General features: G+C 32.4%; 1 protein-coding gene across 1 annotated transcript in view; it reads left to right on the top strand.

Moving 5' to 3' along the window:
• The first annotated feature begins 12,674 nt into the window (after positions 1–12,674).
• The window catches only part of LOC123536975 (buccalin-like), a 38,952-nt gene continuing 32,179 nt past the window's right edge, over positions 12,675–19,447 (top strand). The window contains exon 1 of the mRNA XM_045320502.2: positions 12,675–12,827. The gene's annotated coding sequence lies outside the window, so the exon portion shown is untranslated. The remainder of the gene's footprint in view (positions 12,828–19,447) is intronic.

The following is a 19,447-nucleotide window of genomic DNA, read 5'->3' as shown; positions in this document are numbered from 1 at the left end:
AACAACAACGACAAACAACGAAAATACTAGACGCGGTAGAATACCAAAACAACAACGACAAACCACAAAAATACATAGACAAGGTAGAACAGTAAATCTACAACGACAAACCACAAAAATACATAGAGAAGGTAGAACAGTAAATCAACAACGACAAACCCAAAAAGATACATAGACAAGGTAAAACAGTAAATAAACACCGAAAAACAACACAATGCAGACAAGGTAGAACAGAAAACAACAACGACAAACAACAAAAAAACATAGACAAGGTAGAAGAGAAGGCAAAAAGAAGACAACAAAAATATATAGACAAGGAAGAACAGTAAAACAACGAAAAAACGACAAAAATATAAAAACAGGCAGAACAGTAAAACAACAACGACAAACGCCAAAAATACAAAGACAAGGTAGAATACCAAAACAACAACGACAAACTACAAAATACATAGACATGGTAGAGCAGTCAATACATAGACATGGTAGAGCAGTGAAACAACGACAGCAAAAATACATAGACAAGGTGGAATTGTAAAACAACAACGACAAACAATAAAGATATATATAAATAAGGGAAAGCAGTAAAACAACAACGACAAACAAAAATATATATTCGAAGAAGAATGGTTAAACAACAACGACAAACAACAAAAATAGATACATATAGAATGTATAGGTATAACAGTAAAACAATAACGATAGACAACAAAAATATATAGACAAGATAGAACAGTAAAACAATAACGACAAACAACAAAGATATAGACAAGGTAGAACCGTAAAACAACAACGACAAACAAGAAAAATACATAGACAAGGTAGAACAGTAAAATGAAAACAAACAACAAAAATATATATACAAGGTAGAACCGTAAAATGAGGACAAACAACAAAAATACATAGACAATGTAGAACAGTAAAATGACGACAAACAAGACAAATACATAGACAATGTAGAAAGTAAAATGACGACAAACAACAAAAGTACATTAGACAAGGTAGAACCGTAAAACAACACAGACAAACAACAAAAATAAATAGACAATTTGGAACAGTAAAATGACGACAAACAACAAAAATATGTAGACAAGGTAGAACAGTAAAATGACGACAAACAACAAGAATACATAGACAATGTAGAACAGTAAAATGACGACAAGCAACAAAATTACATAGATAATATAGAACCTTAGTATGACGACAAACTTCAAAAATATATAGACAAGGTGGAACAGTAAAATGACGACAAACTTCAAAAATATATAGACAAGGTGCAACAGTAAAATGACGACAAACAACAAAAATATGTAGACAATGTAGAACAGTAAAATGACGACAAACAACAAAAATATATAGACAAGGTGCAACAGTAAAATGACGACAAACAACAAAAATATGTAGACAATGTAGAACAGTAAAATGACGACAAACAACAAAAATATATAGACAAGGTAGAAAAGTAAAAAACAACGATAAACATACATATAAAGGTATTAATGAGACACTGCACTAGAAGGTTCAGTGACGAATTTTGACTAGTAAGTGGTGAATATCCGGAAGCAGTAATGATATATAGAAACAGAAGAAACAAATGAATGAAGTATTGCCATGCAGTACAAAGTCCCCTACTGGAAGGCACCTAATTTTCTCTACTGCAGTATAACATAATGAAACTGATATCTGTCAATGATGTATAAACAATACTGTACTATATATACAATATAATATAACAAAGCACTTGTATTAAAATTTGCATATATAAAAACGTAATTGTTTTCATTTGGAATTTTTTGGCCGATTATACAAAAAGTTATCATAAAAGTCATTTATAGTAACAACAAAGTGAAATTAATCCTAAAAAAAAAAAAAAGAAAAAAAATCAATAAAATGTAAGTCCACAAGAAAATCTTTACCAGGTAGAGAAAGATCAAAATACACCTAAATATTGGATGTAACATGCATGTTGTACCACAGAAAAGTGGTCTCGATTTTTCCCTACGGCCAGTAATAAAAAAGTTGCAAATGTAATCTATTTATAGTAACAACAAAGGGACGTAATTCTAAAAAAGTGTGCCTCATGGTGGTGAACATTTGTGCCAATTTACATCAAAATCTCTCCATGCATGAAGAAGAAATGCTCCGGACAAAGTCCTTCTTGAATTTGACCTTTGACCTCTAGTATGACCTTGACCTTAGATCTAGCGACCTGGTTCTGCCGCAAGACAATTTATCTCATGGTGGTGAACATTTGTACCAAGTTACATTAAAATCCCCCCATGCATAAAGAAGAAATGCTCCAGACAAAGTCATTTTTGAATTAGACCTTTGACCTCTAAGTATGACCTTGACCTTAGACCTAGGGTCCGGGCTTTGCACACAACATGCTGTCTTATCCAGGGGAATGTTTGTGCCAACTGATATTTAAATCCTGTTTGCATGACAAAGTTAAAGACCGGACAGGAAAAAAATGCTAATGACCTTCGATCTCAAATTGCGACCTTGACTTTTAAGCTAGGGTTCTGGGTGTTGAGCATGACACGTCATCTCATCATGGGGAAAATTTATGCCAAGTAATATTGTTATCCCTTGATGGATGACAGAGTTCTGGACCAGACAGGAAAAAAAACCTTATTGACCTTGGCCTCCAATTGTGACCTTGACCTTTGAGCAAGGGGTCCGAGTTTAGCGCATGACATGTTGTCTCATCATTGGGAACATTTGTGCCATGTAATATCAAAATCCCTTCATAGATGGCAGAGTTATGGACCGGACAGGAAAAAAGCCCTAATGACCTTTGACCCCCAATTGTGACCTTGACCCTTGAGCAAGGGCTCCGGGATTTGCGCATGACACGTTGTCTCATCATGGAGAACATCTATGCCAAGTAATATTGAAATCCCTTAATGAATGACAGAGTAATGGACCGGGCACGAAACAGACCCTGTTCATGCCATGTTAACATTTGACAACTAAGTGTGACCTTGACCTTTGAGCTAGGGGTCTGAAAGTTGTGCATGACACATTGTCTGATTATGACGTACAATTTTGCCAATTGATATTAAAATCCCTTCATGGATGAGAGAGTTATGGACCGGACAGGAAAAAAGCCCTGTTGACCTTTGACCTCCAATTGTGACCTTGACCTTTGAGTTAGGGGAGCGGGTTTTGCGCATGACACGTCGTCACATCATGGGGAACATTTGTGTCAAGTAATATTAAAATCCCTTCATGGATGAAAGAGTTATGGACCGGTCACAAAACAGACCCTGTTCATGCCATGTTAACATTTGACTACTAAGTGTGACCTTGACCTTTGTGCCAGGGGTCCTTCGTGGATAAAAGAGTTATGGACCGGACACGAAATTGCGGACGGAAAGAATGACGAATGACGGAATGACGGAAAAGCGCATTCCTATAGTCCCCGAAACTGGTTTTCAACCAGTAGGGGACTAAAAATGTTAATTTATCCTAATTTATTTTTGAAAAGAACGAACTGATTAGTTTATTTTTTTATTTTTTATTTTTTTCTTAGGGGTGGGGGGGGGGGGGGGGTAAGCATGGTTTTCAACAATATTTCAGTTAAGTAACGGCGAGCAGTTAAGCTAACCCGTTTTATCCGTTTTATCTGGATTCTGTACCAGCACTTACATGTTATCCGCAAGTAACTGTATTAAAGTCCATCATGAATTAGCGGCGGAGGACGACTGATTTCATAGTATTACACAATGTGCCACAGAGAACATACGGCTCGCCCAGGGATCGGACTAAAAGGACAAAATAAAGGTACATCAGATCAATTGAAGGTAGTCGTTTGTTAATATATGTTTTTAACCATCTGTAAAGTAATACTGGTAATTGTACAGTAGCAAACGTAAATAATTATACAGAATAACATATAAAAACATATAGGTGGATGTTTTCGTTATAGAAATTTCATCTTAAAATGTAAGATGACACTCTTGCTATATACACCATCTTAGTGAACTACATAGATAGTTGATTTATCCTTTATATGTAAAACGAGTTCAAATTCAAATAATTGCTTTGACCAAAACAATGAACAGTTGTTCTTAAAAAAAATAACATATATGAAATTATTTGTTTAATATTTTTTTATGTTATCTTATAAGCATTATATAATCAATATGTAAACAACTTTGTTGCGCAGTTTTAATTCAGGATACTACAATTACATAATTCAAAGCAAACTATATTTGATATAAAAACTTCCTCAATACACATTCAACGTTGAAAACATTTCTATAATAATTTGGTCCCAAGATAAGATAGATCATTTGAAATAGTTTGCCAATTTATATATTTATGTTACTTATGGAAGTGATTGCTTTTCATGTTTTGCTGTAAGCGTTTAACATTTTTGCGTTTTGCTTTTTACGACAGGCGTGCGTGCATATTATTTACAGTTAAGTCACAGACAAAATTTAAGATTTCGGCTTAAGCCGATGCTAGGGAGTGAAACTTTGCTTTTTTGTTTGCATTCAATGCTTCCAGGTGTTCTTCTTATAGATGTTTGCTTGATATTCTATCTTTTTTCTTTGATTTACGTGAACGCTTCTATAACAATATGAACACATGTAAAAAAAAAGCAAAATTCAGTTTGAAACGCAGATTGCAAAAAGCAACAATCAAGAAGGAAAATAGAAAATAGAAAAAAGCAAAATGAATTAAAATATCTCATATCCAATTCTTAAATGTAAAATAAAATACGTTGACGTTTTTATAGTTATCATTAATTAATGTCGCTTGATGGTAACAGCAATTAATTAGTTTGTAACGTAATAATGTTTCAAAAGCATATCCAAGTAATATTATAAGATTCTTTCACTGGTTATAGGTGCAGATGGGAATTTCCGGCCTCGAGGGTAACTGTTTAGGCGGTAACGAGGTTCCTACCGAGTTACCGCCTAAACAGTTACCCGAGAGACGGATATTCCCATCTGCACCTATAACCAGTGACAGAATCTTTTTCTTGTATACCGATATCAAGATATAATAATAAAAATAAAATCAGTCGAACGGCTTTCTTTTTAGATCTATTTCTTATAGCAGCGTATTTAAACAAAGCGCGGGAAATCAACGTCCGTAAACAGGAAAGACGTCATGGCGTTTCAAAGACAAATAACAATGTTCAGTTCCGGTTTTGTTTTATCAGTTCCAGCGTAACGTTATGAATTTTTGATAAAATAACGTGTTTTGAATCGAGAAATATACTATCAGGAACAAAGAGGAACTGTCAAGGTATTGGATTTTTATTCCGTTTTTCGAAATAAAATATAAATAACTACATAAATCTCCTACATATATGTAGTTCGTAATACGTCATTCAAAGCACGAGAGTCATCTTACACCCCGGGGTGTAAGATGGATTTTTCCAGCACCGGTAAAAATACCGGAAGTCCTCGTCTGGTATGCAAGAAATGTTTTTCTGAAATTTTGTTTAATATGCTCATTTACATTGCTTAAATTTTCCCTTGAGTGGTAAGTCAAAACGAGAACTGTAGGTGGATGGAAAAAGAATTGCAATGTAATTATTATGTAGCTGTCGCGATAATTGACTTTTAGTTCCCTTATATAACTCTTGAGCTGTTATTTAACTGCAATAAATATACCAAATTTGATATGCTTCTCATCGTTTATAGTTAGCGACACATCACAAGCGTTAATTTGGAAATACAAAAAAGTTCATTTATAATAGAGGCAATATACAGGTAATAAACTACATTTATCTTCGAAATTTAATTGTTTCAAGAAGTTATTAAAGTTCAGAAGAGAAAGTGGGAAAATTACACTGCGAAATGAATAACCTTCCCACGACACTTGTAGCGTAGAGACTTACTTTAAACAAAGCCCTCTTTCTTTGTTTATAGATGAATATTGTTGAGTGAACACTGTCTCTCAAACTTTATTTCAGTGCGATGGGAAATGAGTCAGTCTATGTTAGCTGCAATACAGGATAACACAGTTATGCGTACAATATTCCCCGAAAATATTTTCATACTTCTAAATATTTGTCTCATAATTTTTATAATAATATATTGATAACAGAAATTCTGCTATTTACATCAGTAGCTTTATAAACATATTTCACCTAATGAAATTCTATTGGTTTTAACTTTAAGTTCTTCCGACAGATCTCTCTACAGAAAATGTCACAGTTTCTCTAGGGCATCTCTTATTTGATCTTAATATACATTTATATTTTTTATACTAATTATGAGCTAATTAATACTTTTGAAGCAGTGGGATTTTTTCCGTAACGGCGCTTTAAAATACGTTACCACTGTATCTTTTTGTTTTAGAAATATGTAGGAAGAATTTGAATAACGATCAACAAATAGGTTACATTGCAATGCCTGGTGACCACATGTTATTTTTTGTATCATTTGAATGGGTTGTGTCTACTGAACAGGAGTTAGTAAATAAGATGCCCATAGACGATATGCAAAGATCATTAGAGTAATGTTTTCGACTGCGAAATGATGAATCTTACACTGTAAAAAAACCTACAATGTATTTTTCCATGTAATTTATATTTTCTTTTTCAGTAGACATTACACCTTTAAATGATACAAGAATAAGCTTTCCAGGCATCAACATTTGATATATTTTAATTTCACCGTTATACAGAACTTGCAAATTTGTGGACCGGATACCTTAAGCTTGATAAGTAATCGCTCGTTAGGATAAATTATCCTCCCACCATTTTATCAATATTAGCAAGAGCGTCGACTAATGGACGGAAAAATTTAAAGCAATGATTTAACAACATTATGGCAATAGAAAATTATATTTACAATGCCAATATTGTACTCAAATTGTAAAAGCTTTGTTGATGTTTATTTTGTAGAACTTATTCGAATTATGTCAACAAATAAGCTTAAAGAAGTCGATTCAGCTATTCGAAATGCATAGAGATCAAAGGCGTTCACTTAAGTAACGTTGACCTAGCAGAAGATTGAAATGATGATTGCAAACGTTAATGAGTTTTAGTAGTCTCGATGGTAAATAGAAGACGCCAATGTAAGATTAAAGTATTAGAGGGGTGAATTACAATCTTTCATCACTGTCATTAGAGATCGAGTGTATCGTCCCCACGATCACGTGACAAATCATGGCGGCTCATTAGATTTATAGAGATGTAAGCGGCATCTTAATAGGTACTCTCGAAGTTTAAGCCTGTATGATTAATGAATTCCAGAAGCTAATTGATAGCTCAGGATCTTGAACTTATTCTTAAAATGAATTACATTCACTGAACTCTGATGTATGCCAGTATTTAATCAGACCTGTCTGATCTATTATTCTTAGCTTTTTGCTTCTTTTGTTCATTTAGTTTCGTTAGTAATAAGGCAAAGGAGAGTAAAATTTGGGACACGGCTAGCTGCTCTCCCAACTATTTGTAGGGAAGGGATTACAGGTGGTACTGTTTTAAACTGCAATGCAGTTGTCAGCTTGTACATAATGCAATAAATATTGCTTTTAATTATCAAAGCAAATTTTTCAAGCGTTGTATGTAACAACAAAATACATTACTTGAAAATAAAACTGTTTATTCAGTAAATATGTAGCAGCGACAGGTGCATGTCGATCGTGAGGAGTTGACTCATACCAGTTATTTTATTGAGTGGATGTAAGAACAGGCTACCAGCAAGTCGCATGTCCATGAGATCAGACTTTATCTTAACTTTAGTAATCAAATAATTGAGTATTTGAACAAGGTTGGCGGTCAGACCGAAAAGAAAACATTCTGTATGAGTTACATATTCAATGTTGATACCAAACAATTAAGGTTACAAGATATATCGGCGGAGGGTTGTGTACATGGGCCTTATTATCTCCTAGGAACAGAACGTGATACAACACTGTGTCCATGTACGGGAAGACATTTAACAGGCGGAACACGGCAATTAAAGACATAGAACGATACCCTTTACATCCCCAGCTTTTATTATATTTGAACTGGCATTTCATAGTAGTTTTTCCCTTTTGAAATTCATCAGATAGTCAATATTCGTTTCCCGGCTGATAAAACTTTGAGCAATAGATTATATAGATTAAGTTTAAATGTGTCTTTAAGTTTGTGAATATTTTAGCAGATATGACAGCATACATCAATTTGATGTGAAAATATTTATTCTAACTGAACATTTTCTTGCTTCCAATTTTGTTTTAAAAGTATCACCATCACTTATATTGAGTATATAGTGAAAATTACTAAACTATTCAATTTCTTATGCTTTAGAGGCAAATTAATCAAATTATCCCAAATATGACAACCTATTAGCACACATGTAGGTGTTCTTGACTTTATGAACAATACGAAAGTATATATATTATTGTAATACGGTAAAAGCTTCTTGCAAAACTGTTGGATTTCTAAAGCTCTGATATAACTTAAACGGCGTTAATTTACAGAACTACATATAGTAACAATTGAGGATTTAATCTAGAATTTTGAAATAATAACGATCAGGCAAAAATAAAAAAAGAACAGAACAGAATAGAACAGAGCTTAGATTTTCATCCAGCTGCTTAAGGAATTGCAACTGTAGGGTTTGAGAACAATACGAATAAATATAACGTACATTAGTTCCAACTGAATGTTAATATTTTTGGATTATTGAAACATTTTGACGACACAAGAAAAACGTGAATAAGAATCAATTTCTTGAAAAATAGTGTTATCTTATTTGCAATTTAGGCGAACAGTGAAAGCAGGTTAGAGGGGCAGGGAATATTTATCTAAATAAAAAATAAAACATGAATTCCACAGCTGTACAAAGCAGGGGGAAATTAACAGACGAGCAATATCATGTCTGTTTCATAAATTAATTCCAAGCTTGAAAAAAAAGATATACTGAGTTTTTACGGTAGGATTATCTCGACCTTAGTACGATTTACATTTTGACACGGTTTTGTTCGCGGAAAGCTTGCAAAATAGTCAATTTACAGCTAAAAAAAATTTAGTTTAAAGACGCACCATAAAAAAACTATCCATGATGGTAATTATACATGCTTTGCATGCAGAAAATGAGAAATAACAAGTATTTAGTTACAAATTGACAGCGACATATATAAGGTCAAGACAATGTGTTTAATGTCTAAATATGTTATTAAATTAATGTAGTAGTATGCACAGTACTTGGTGTTTTAAGGTTAGTTTAGACCACACTTTGTTTCTACAGTATAAGATAGTTATTATTCTATGCTTATAAAACTATACTGAGAAGAGAATGACTGAATATGTTTGCAGATAAAGTTGTGTAAAATAGCTGTATTATACAAGTATTATCAGAATGATTTGCACCAAGTTCATGTGGGAGGAAAAAGTAGGTCACTAGGTCGTGGTTGGTCTTTTAACTGGTAAAATTTATTTTATGATTGGATTGTATAATAAGCACATACTGATATCTGAATGGCAAGTTAGATTTTTGTATATCATTGTTACAAGACGTGCTTTTTGTCAGACTTTGACATTATTAAATAAGTAGACAGGATTAATCAGAATTTTTTTTTATATGTAGGATTGGATATCAGTTACATTTTCAAAAGGATTATGATACACATATACAAACGCTGATAAGAAAAATCAGAAACTTGATTCATAATAAAAAAGATCATTCTTTGCTCTATGTATAAGCATTGATTTCTGTGAAAAACCTTGCAGTTTACAGTTATCTGACAACAGAAAGGATCAAGGCCAGTTAATAAAACTGACAATCAGTCAAATGTACGTGTGTGTTTTACTCATATGCATGTTTTTTTTCAAGTTTGTTAAATTGTTCGTTTTTTTTTCGCCAGTGCCTAAATCAAATACCGTATTGCTTAGTATATTACATTATTTTATCATGTTTTAAACTAGGCTCTATGCCATGTAAAGTTAAACAAAAGTACTGTTATATGGACCAAAGCACTCCAACAAAATGGGAATACATTTATCTTCACGTAAGTCTCGTTTTTCTCGAAGAAAATTACTATACATGTATAGCGTCAAAACACAGGAAAGAAATTTATCTAAATGCCTTTTTTTCTGTTACATGAAAACTCGAACTTATAAATATCATAAGCCAACATAATGTTTCATGCTTTTTATAGAAATGTTTTATATCTTTACAGAAATAATATTTCTACAAAACAACATGATTTATATCGAAAACAGCCTAAATGTAGAAAGTTTTGTTGCTTTCTTTGGAGTAATATGCGAGCGTTATTTCAATGTATTGCCGAAAACAATATCAAGATCATTGCAAAATTTATGACATAGAATTATTGATATGGGCCATGAATGATACGACTCTAGCTAATGTAAGAGAGACAAGCCAATTTTAGGGCATTGCTTTAACACAATCAATAATCAAGGGAGGGAATACTCGACATTTCTCGTTAAAAGCTGACCTTGATCATAGTTAATAGCCAAAAAATAATATAGTAAGCCGGGAGAGGATAATAAGTTACTTCGTTTTTCCTTGCCTTATAACGAAATTCGCTCGTTGTTTGTAGACATTTATGTTTATTTTTGTCACGTTGTAAAACTGGATTGAAGCCTTTAAATAACTCAATTAATACCATTGCATTACTAGGTTTTATTGAAGCTTTTATTTGTTTCTTACCATAATTGTTTTCTTCATGAGTGAGAAGTTTCAAAAATGTACTAGTCATAATATTGACAAAGACCTTCAACTGGTGATGCAATACTGGAACTATATATATATATATATATCTCATGGTTTACTCAGTTTAAAATTTAATGTCAAAACATTATTTCACCAGGTAACATCATAACAGCAATTAGATATATTGTCTGTTCTACTGCAACCAACTTAAACTTTCAGCTCTGTTGTTGATGTCCCTCTATATGTTATTTCAGCCCGCCCGCTTAGTTCAATAGGGAAAGCACAGATCTACGGATCGTTGGTCGTTGAGTTCGAGCCCTGGGCGAGGCGTATGTTCTCCGTGACGACTTAATAAAAGACAATGTGTCTGAAATCATTTGTCCTCCACCTCTGATTCATTTGGGGAAGTTGGCATTTACTTGCGGAGAACAGGTTTGTACTGGTACACAATGCAGGAACACTGGTTACAATATATATATAGGTTAACTGTCCGCCGTTACATAACTGAAATACTGTTGAAAAGCGGCGTTATACCGAAAACAAACAAACAAATATGTTATTTCAGGTACGAATATGCTCGTGCTTAAAATTACCGGTCCTTAGCAATCAAAACTAAACATCAAACATCAAACAAATTGACCTCCGTAGAGGATTTAACCAAAAGGAAAGCTATAGGAGTTTCAAAAAGTGACAATCCCGGCCTACAGAGGCTACTATAGATATAAAATCAATTGTAACTAGACATATATCCATAATACATTTCAAACAAAAGTGTTTATTTTTCACCAGCAGCATGTCGAAAGTTTTCCCTTTTGGGAAGGTCCGTATACATTTGAAATAAAACTATCAAGAGCATTCCTCGAATTTCCATCTCAAGTTTCCGAAATATGTCGCATTTGAAATTTATTGGCTTTACTATGACATTAGCGGACGTTAAAATGTGAAAGCGGATGCAAACGCATAAACAAGTCTTTATCGACTTACTTTGATGATGTGTCCTATATGTACTAAACGTTCAAACTCCTCCACAGAGGGTAGAAAATATTGTGTTTTATAAGAAGGATCTGAAGTTATTAAAAACATTGTACAAAGCAATAGTTTACTAATCAACATACTTCTTGCCCATTCATCCATGAAAACTTCGATGAAAACTAAATGCATTTCTTGCGAAACGTTTTGACAGAAATAATTTTTGGCTGAAATATTTTAATCTAACTTTATGGCTACAGTATGCATTTGTATTAATATAAACACAACATTTACTAAACTGCAAAAAAATGGGCTGTGACCATCTAAATAAGCAAAAAGCCCCTCAAAAAAAAAAACAAAAAAACAAAAAAAAAAAACGCTACAGTAATACCATAGCTTTGGTTACATTTAACACGCATATTTATAAGATAATAGTAGTCCTCGATAAACTCGTTTGTTTCAACTTCTGTTACAAAAGCCAAGCAATTTGGAATTAATGTAATATAAATCCCACATAACCAAACACTGCCTGAGTAAAGACTTACGTGCACAGATGTGGAAAGATAACGAAACATAACTATACAAATACAGAATTAAAAATATAACATTTACTGATTTCAGTATAAGGGTTTGATGCAAATGCATTTGAATATAATCTGACATTATTGGAATTATATCAACATATTTCAGTATCTAAATGACTAATATGCACAGACAGTTTCGTATTCGAGAAAATAGAATTTTTATTTATTATTGACAAGGCAACATTTTAAGTGCATTTGTTTTGTTGCGTTGTGATTATTAGGAAATTTAATAGAGCAATATAACTAGCCCCGCGTTCCTTGTAATTACACTCAAATGAACACGAACACTATTTATATTCCCTTTAAAGTGACACAAAACGCATGTTTCATTGATCCAGTTATCTTTTATGATTTATGGACCTTAAAAGTAATGAAAAGTGGACACGTTTTCAACCTACATCAATTAATTAGCAAAATGCGATGACGTCACGCATTGTAAGTTATTTTATTGGTTCTCAGCAGAAGCGTATTGGTTTTAAAAATTACAAGTGAGTTTCGCACTTCTATTTACAGTGCCCGTATTGACAGTAATATCTATTTAATGCAGTCGGTGTTCTAGCGATCGGAACTTTATGAAAAATATAAAATAGAAGTATTTTAGATAGAAGCTACATCAACGGATAAAACATATTTAGATACAGTAAGTGATATTTTGTACAATAACTTTACATGTTTTGTTGATATAATTCTACGGATAATATTTCAAAATTAACAAAATAACTTCAGAATAAAAATAACACCACACTTTCAATTTCTTTAGACTTAAATACAATTTGCATTAATTGTACTTGTATAAAATATGAACAGAACGGGACAGAAATATGGTTAAATGTGTTTGCATAGTATGAAATAGAAACTATAAATAGAATTTGTTATTCTGTTTAAAATATGTTATCAACCAAATGTACTGTTTAAATTGGCTTCTAAACACTGTTTTAATTTCGTTTACAGATATAAAATATCCCTAATTCATCAATATTAATGCAATTAAGAAAGATACAATTTAAAGTAAAACTGCTACTTTGTTTTCACAAACAAGAAACGTTAATAAACGTGCTTAAATAAAGAGAAAATATACTTTTAACAATAACTATTGGTACCTGTATGGTGTGAAAAGTTCTAGGTTTGCAATATCATTCAACATCTGCTATTGAAATAAAACAAGAAGTAAAATCAATATTTATGAATGTCGAGTTTGCTAATAAATTCATAGTTGATACGCGGTGACACTTTTTTCGAAAATAATATATACAGGATATTTGTTTGTTTCAGTGTAAGACTGAAATATCTTTCACGAGTGAAAATGTAATATATGGTGTTCATGAATGAAAACAAAATTCGATTTTACGTTTAAAGCAAACAAAGTTTCTTTTTATTTCATATTTTACTAAATTTAGCCTTTTTCAGTTTCTTACATGTGAAAAATATATATATTTTACTGTGAAAATACCAGATATAGTGTTTACTCAAATATTTCAATTATTCAAAGAAAAACGTTTAATAAATATGTGTAAAAAATATTTTGAGAAACAAGTGTAATTGAAAACAGTTACCTTACAAATTGTAACCGTAATAAAGTACAAAACTTTTTTTTTTCTTTGGCAAAACATATTTGAATGAAATAATATTGGAATGTATTACGATTCGTATCAATTATTAGAGTTGATATACATTGTATATACTTTATTCGACCTGCTCTATGTGAGTCTTCCTAAAGTAGCCGACAGTCAGTTTATATAATTTCAATGGGTTTTCAATGAATGTTAATATAACTGTTTTCCCTGATTATGACGATACAGTTAAGTCCTCTGGAGATATCATTGATGATTGCTTACGACATACTATTAAACTGGCAAAACATATAGAAAAATAGACTTGAATTTTGGGTTTGTAATTTGCATGTAATACAATGTCTTCGCTAAATAAATGTTTATTTGGACACAGAATATGTCCCGTGTTACAATGTAGAGCTTGGTGTTTAACAATATGTTGTCTTTAGTAACAAGCAGTTTATCAGGGGCTTCTTCTAACGGGCAAAAAGCAAAATTAGCAGGTAAGTTTGCAATGTAGGCCCAACTCCTATATCAGCTTCCAACTAGGCAAGTTTTACATGTAAAAACAAAAGGTATGCAATAGATTGTAAATGGTCTTATCGGGCGACTAAGCTTTTGCGAAGTTTAACACTGACACTGAGTACATAGTTCCTAAGTTTTTCTTGTTATAACAAATATTATTTATTCTTTTGTATACATGTATATCATGCCTTTGTTACCATTGCATGTGCTGGGGTTTAATTTGAAAAGAAACACATTCGGGCATAAAGAGTGTGAGTTTGTGAACAGTTTAGTAGTTTAAACTAAGCAGTAGTGGCTTTGCAACAGATTGTTTAAAAACGATGCCCCAATGTATTCCTTTTTCTTTCCGTTTCACCTCGTTATCTACATATTTTTCTCTGTCAATGTGTTTTTGTGTATGTTTCAGCCATGTACACAAACACACATACACCACTGTTATACTAGAACGGTTTGAGGTGTCGTTTGTCTTGGAACGTGTCCTTTTTTATTGCAAATATATGCCTTTTATTCTATAAAAATAATGACCACGAGTGCACAATCAGTCATGAAATAACATAATGTTGATGTCAAGCGAAAAATATGAAAATTGTCTCTTGCACTTTCAGCTCACATTTAATTATATAGCTCTCAAGAAATAGAAAAGGCTTTTTTTGGTATAATCAAGACCCTCTTAAGGCATTTAAATTTAATTTGATACTTTGAGAATTTCCGCTGAACTTGTAAATCAATTTCTTTGCGCCTTCAAAACACATTATTATCTGAATAAAAAGTACAATTTTCAGAGTAACTCTATGTATGATAGTTGCACAAACATAGTGTAGTGAAAATTAACACACAGAGGGTTGCGTTATACTCGTTTGTTCTGGTTCATTCTCAATCTATAAAGCGAAAATCAAAGCTATTTTGCTTTTATTAATTTCAATGCAGAACGCTAGCTGATCACAGATAGCATCAATTAATATATATCGCTATTATTTAAGTCATTAATTGCAAAGAAAACTGGAAACATTAATGTTACGAATTAGAGTGTCATGGTCATTTTTATCAAAAGTACTACAAATAGGCATGGAATTTATTTTCTGGTGCGCTATCATAAATCAGTGAAGCCCTGGGTATTCCAAATTGTTCATATTGCAGCTTCAGTGGAGACTTTTATTCCTTTGATGCTAATGTAATTGATCAAAACATGTCATAAACGTTTTGAATGCAAATGAAATTGTATATCCTTTGAGAATACTGTAATAACCTCGCGGCAGACACTGGAATGAACATTTCTTATGTATATATATATAAATACTAACTTGAACGTATTGCGGTTTTTGAAAATGTCCTTAACTGCAATACTATATTTCATTAAAATGAATCAAAATTCCAGTTGCTTTATGCATTTTAAGGTATTATAAGCGACCGTTCGTTCATGTAAAAGACTGAATGGAATAAAAAAATAAATAATTCAAATTGACATTAAAAACAAATTATTCCCATCACTTTTATAAAATATTTTGATTATAATTATATAGCAAAATTAAATATTGTCTTACTTGTTTTTTTATTACCTGTTACATCATAACTGAATCTTTAGCATATATTTAAATCGTACAACCATTTAACTGGTGACTATGATCTAAATTTCCTTAATGCTTTAATGAATAAAATTGTATTTAATCACATAATGTTTAGGAATACTGCTATTTTATTTTTAATTCTTTTCCCACCAGTTGCGGCGTACCGTTGAACAGTAACATCGGGAAAAAATGGGTAAGTCTAACAAAGGTATTTATGTATTGCAATTTAACTTTGGAATACATTTTGACTAATAGATAAAGTGAAGAACTAACTCCAGATTATACTTTTTACTTTAAAACTAACATGTTTCGTCCATTGGACTTCATCAGAGTATTATAACAAAACAGTATGACGTCATAGGAAAGTACGACGTCAAAAGACGTTACCCATTTTGGCGTAATATTCACATTTGGTATAGGATCAAAAATAGATACTTATTCCCTGCAAAAATTGCAAAGCAAAAATAATTTCAATATAGGCAAGGAAAACAAACGTGTTAAAAAGCTTTTTCAATGCCTATGCATTACTACCAATCCAAATTAGCACTACATCCATTTCAAGACATCCTTCGAAAAGTTTACAGTACTAGTTTTCGTTAAAAACAAACTTTTACAGGTTGATATATCATAACAGTACAAGGCAATTTTGTTTTTATCTACTGAGAAAACTCATCACTGTTTTTTTATTAACGACACAACTTCTATAAAATATCACTGAGGCATTCCGTCATAAATTTTTATTGTGCATACAACACATATTTATTGCAATTAACAATTATGAAGAAAATAATCTGATAAAAGTCCAGTCGGGGGTATTTGATCATAAAGGTCCGAGATCCCAAACCACTGAGAAAGGTAGAGTGACGTTTTTTTTGCGGTTTGCGCAAATACATGCTGTAATATACATAATATACTAACTTTCAGATTTATAAAACCAGACATACAATTAGTTTATATTTCCTCATTTTGTATTTTCAACAAACAAAAAGGGTAATATTTACTAAAAATAATAATTTAGATATATCATTTAGACAGTGCAGTCACTTTTCATCACACAAAAGATTAAGTTGAAATAAACATAAAAGACAGAAACATTTGCTGTTAAAACTACACAATCATCTCTCGTGTTAATTCTGGAGGAAAGAGGAAACACTTTAGTCTTTAATTTCTGACCTCTGTCACAATTGATGTAGCAGAACACATTTTAATGATACTCTCGACGCTTCGCGTTTGTTCGCAAAATAGTTATAATTACATGACATACACACGATGAGAACAAGACAGTCTATACATTAAAATGTGTCTTAGACACGGACATTAAAGTGGTATTGCCACAGTATATACTATAGAGATTTGTATGGCATTCTGTAAGATTTGGTTCGTCAGTTTACTCAGCTTTAAAAGTGATTTTGCTACCTTTTATTGAAAGCTTTGCCGGATACTATAACGGGCTTGCTTGAAATAAGTAAGTTGTTTCAGTAGACACCTTTCTGTCTTATACTAAAAGGGAAATCTTTTTCATATAATTCACATTATTATTCAACTATTTGTGCAATGTACAAATAGAAGTTTTGCAATAAGTGAACTTTCGGAGGTCATATTAAAACAGCTTTAGAAGGGGAATGAATTGTCCCACGTCGCTGAATTTATCGTTTACAGAATTTACTTAGTAAATTATCTGCGAAACAGTAACACTAACTTAATAGTCTTCTGCCAGAATATTTATCATGTTGATTCAAAACATTTAAGCGGAGGAAGTGACCGGTCAACCACTGTATAATACCAGTAATTCGATTTGCGAAAAGTGAAAAGACCTAATTTATTTGGGAGGTTTGGACTAAAATAAGACACACATAACAGAAAAATACATAGCAGAAGTAAGTATAGGCAAGTCAATTCGGACAATGTGACAATAACAATACTCTAGTATATACTTGGTTTCTTTAGAAAGTATATTTTAAAGAACTAATAGCAGGAAGGGGTGTCATTAGTGGAGAAGATGATTACGAAGTAAAAGCATTGTCCAACAAAATAGCAGAGGTGCACGCTATAATTTAGGACACCGTTAATTTATCATCGTGGATAATTCTCAGTTGAGACCTACATGGACTGCAAGAAAGACAAATACTCAATCAAAAGAAGATACATTATTTAGATTAAATCCACCCTTCTTAGTGCATCTCATTTGCCTAATTGCCATGTCAAAAGATCGAACGTGGCTGTAACTACCATCTTAATAATTGTCACACAATGTCAATATATTTAGTTGTATTGATTCGGTTGGGCCAAGGAGAAAATACTGTTGCATAGTTAAATCGAGTGCTACATTTGTTTTATTAGTCCGGACGCAAGAATCTAGCAATTGATAATATCCGTTCTAACTACATCCTTCGTATACTAGTAATGTGTATAAAAGTTATTTCATCAATACATGAAATTTAGATAAAACATAGACAAACTTAAACATTTGGACAACAAGAACAAAATAAACACATGAAAACAAACAACTGGACACCGCATTTGGATCAGTCAGTGGAAAAAGGAACTTAAATTGTTAAAAGCACACATACTCTGCCTGTTTTTTTCTAGAGTTTAGCAACGTTTTACAACAATGTTTTTATTGTGTAACGACGGACAGTTAACCTTACAGATGTTCCAGGATTCTAATTCTGTACGAGTAGTAATCTGTTCTCCACAAGTGATTGCCAACTACTCCACATGTATCAGAGGTGGATGATTAAATGACTTTATCCTTGTTTTTTATCAAATTGTCACGGAAAGAACATACGTTTCGTACATCGCCCTGTGATCCGTAGATCTGCGATCTCCCTATTAAGCAAAGCAGGTTCCTCACTTTTTATCCCCAACATATCCCAAAGTTACAGAGCAGTATGAATGCAAGTTTTCCCCGATAGATGAATCGTTTACATACGTACATAATATCTGATCGTGTAGAACTATATGAAAAGAAATCTGAGTCCGAAACCAGTATTAAAGTAACACAGCCCCATTAGGCTTTAGGAGTTGTCTGTCATTGAGTATCTCACCATTTGTTCCTCACACACAATCAAAGAATAAAATGTCCAACTTTAGAAGGGCTGAATACCAAGCATGTAATGCGTCTCAAAATAGTTTCCAGAAACACATGGAAAATTTCTATGACATTGAATCTTATTATGTGGGCGAATGCTTAGAAAGAACATTCTTTCATATGAATTTAAATAGTTGGTATTTTTCAAATTGCTTTGAGATAGTTCTGTACATTCAGATCGACCTTGCTAAAACAATTTAATTTAACAAAACACAGAGTCGTTCATTTGAGACTTTTCCTAGGCGATATGGAAAAACATGTACCTCAATCAAATGTTCATAATGTGAGTTTATCGGAAATTCTAATATGCTTGTTTCTGTTAAAACACACTTACGCTAGAATGACGTCACGTTAACGTGCGGTGATGTCATGTTTTTGTTGCGACCAAGAAAGAGCGCTACTGTATTTTATCTACTGATTTAGATTAACGGCATATTAGAATCGAAATAATTTATAGCAAAACTATGGTGGCATATTTCTGCATACGATAACCAGATAAGTTTCGCGAAAATGTATCGAGATTTCACGA

The sequence above is a fragment of the Mercenaria mercenaria genome, chromosome 17, assembly GCF_021730395.1.
Source record: "Mercenaria mercenaria strain notata chromosome 17, MADL_Memer_1, whole genome shotgun sequence".
In the NCBI taxonomy this organism is placed as follows: domain Eukaryota; kingdom Metazoa; phylum Mollusca; class Bivalvia; order Venerida; family Veneridae; genus Mercenaria; species Mercenaria mercenaria.
This window is presented reverse-complemented; position numbering and strand designations above follow the sequence as displayed.